Here is a 2,712-nt window from a genome sequence, read left to right as displayed (position 1 = left end):
GAGAAACCTTGTCTGGAAAGACAGAACAAAACAACATCAACAACCAAAAATCCTTAAAAACTTTAGGTGAACCTCCTTGCTTATCTTTCTGTGGCATTTTGAGACCCCCATAAAAAATGAGGCATTATTTAATGAGCTGAACCTTAGGTGAATATCAGAAGGCATCGGTTGAAAAACTTGTTCTAAGGGTACAGGCATGATGGATGGTTCTTTTCTGTATTTCCTGTGTTCAGAAGCTGAGCCAGTAGGATCATATCAGGAGTTCATTGATAGCCTCACTTTTATGAATCAAATTCAAGGCCAGGCCAGCCTTCAATTTGTGAAACCCTCACAAAAGAAAAGAAAAAGAAAAAGAAAAAAAAGAAAAGAAAAACCAAACCAAACCAAACCAAAAACCAGTGGAAGGTCATTTATACTGGCTCAGCAGGTAAGAGGGGCTGCTGCCAAAACTGATGATCAGAGATCCACCCTCAGTACCTACCCAGAGAACTTTCCAAGTTATATTCACACTATGGCATGCACACAACTACACACCAACACGCACACACACAAAATGTAATCTTTTAAAAAGGGAAGAAAAAAACACAACTGGTTCTATTTACTGACTACATAACTTCTTGAAGCTATTTCTTTAACTTTTAAACAGTTCTCTAATACTTTACAACCCTGTAAAGGTTGTAATCAATAAAACACTCAAATGTTTTATTGGACAGGCACACATCTCCAATTGACTTTCATAACCAAATTAATGCTTTCCTAGATTCAGCATTTTTTTTTTTTTTTTTTACCTAAGATGGCTCGAATTTTACTCCTAAAGCAAGACACCTCACAAATTCTCCTAGGAGACTTTTGTAGGTTAAAACTGATTTTAAGTATCAAATATAGTTTTAGAGACAGAAAAAGTCACTAAAACTCATAATCCAGCTCCAAACAACAAAACCAAAAATGTAAGCTCACATAATTAAAAAATATTAGTGATTCTTTCTAAACAAGAGAGAGGTCTTTGGATAAAGGTCTCCCACATGTGAAAGAATTTGGTTCACTTCACACTGAGACTTCTTTCTGAAAAGAATTCAAACTTGAGGCGCTTTGAAAGGGAATCCCATGTCTGTTGCAGGTTTCCTTCAAATGAGATGTTTTCCACATTGCTTAAACAAAAACAAAAACAAAAAAAGAGAGATAGTGCTCTGCACAGCTCACTGAAGGAAAACTCACATAGATCCACCTGCCTCTGCCTCCTGAGTGCTGTGATTAAGGGTGGGGCTACAGCTGGGATACAAAGTGAATAAAATGTAATAAATAAAAAATTATGTCAAAAATTGCAAAAAAGAAATAAACAGTAGATTGAATCATAAAAAAACAAATCATTGAGTATAACCACTATCTGAGAAAAACAAAGGCTGCGATGTGTAAGAAAGGAAAATAGCTGACTGTCATTTAAATATAGAATTCAAGATTGGTTGTTAAAAATATTTCTGTAATCATTTTTTTAATATTTAAATTTATAGGAAACTCCACACATTTCCTTTCTTTTAGTACGATTATAATATTTTCTCCCATTTTGCAAAATTATACCAGTGAGGTTATTTATTCAGAGTAATTCTGAAAGAGTAGAGAGAAGGCAAGACTGGGAGAGGAGGAGGGATGGGGCTACAAATAGTATGTAAAGTGAATAAAAATTAAAAAAAGAATTGCACGAAAATACAGTCAAATGAATGGAGAAAATGAATGAAGAGGAAGTGGGTAAGAGCTTTGAACTCATTGGCACAGGAGATGACTTCCTGAACAGAACACCAACAGCACAGGCTCTAAGATTAACAATTAATAAATGGGACCTCATGAAACTGAAAAGCTTCTGTAAAGCAATGGACACTGTCATCAGAACAAAACGACAGCCTACAGACCTGGAAAGGATCTTCACCAACCCTAGATCTGACAGAGGTCTAATATCCAGAATTTGTAAAGATCTTAAGAAGTTAAACACCAACAAAGCAATTAATCCAATTAAAAAATAGGGTACAGAGCTAAACAGACAATTCTCTGTAGAGGAAGACAGAATGGCAGTGAAAAACTTAAAGAAATGCTCAGCATCCTTAGTCATCAGGGCAATGTAAATCAAAACAGCACTGAGATTTCACCTCATATACATCTGAATGGTTAAGATAAAACCTCAAGTGACATCACATGTTGGAGAGGATGTGGAGAAAGAGGAACCCTCTTCCATTGCTGGTGGGAATGTAAACTTTTATAGCTACTTTGGAAATCAATCTGGCTATTTCTCAGAATGTTAGGAATAGTGCTCCCTCAAAATGCAGCTATACCACTTCTAGGCATATATCCAAAAGATGCTTAACTATACAACAATGACATATGCTCAACCTTGTTTGTAGCAGCTCTATTTGTAATAGCCAGAAGCTGGAAACAACCTACATGTCCCTCACTGTAGAAATGGATACAGAAATTGTGGTACATTTACCCAATGGAATACTACACAGCTATGAAAAATAAGGAAATCATGAAATCTGCCTGTAAATGGTGGGAACTAGAAAAGGTCATCTTGAGTGAGGTAACCCAGAAGCAGAAAGACACCCATGGTATAGTCTTACTCTTAAGTGGATATTAGCCGTATAATATAGGATAAACATACTAAAATTTATACTCCTAAAGAAGCTAAACAACAAGGAAGAAACTAGGGAAAATGCTCAGTCCTCA

The sequence above is a fragment of the Psammomys obesus genome, unplaced genomic scaffold (assembly GCF_907164565.1).
Source record: "Psammomys obesus unplaced genomic scaffold, mPsaObe1.curated_primary_1811, whole genome shotgun sequence".
Classification (NCBI taxonomy): Eukaryota; Metazoa; Chordata; class Mammalia; order Rodentia; family Muridae; genus Psammomys; species Psammomys obesus.
This window is presented reverse-complemented; position numbering follows the sequence as displayed.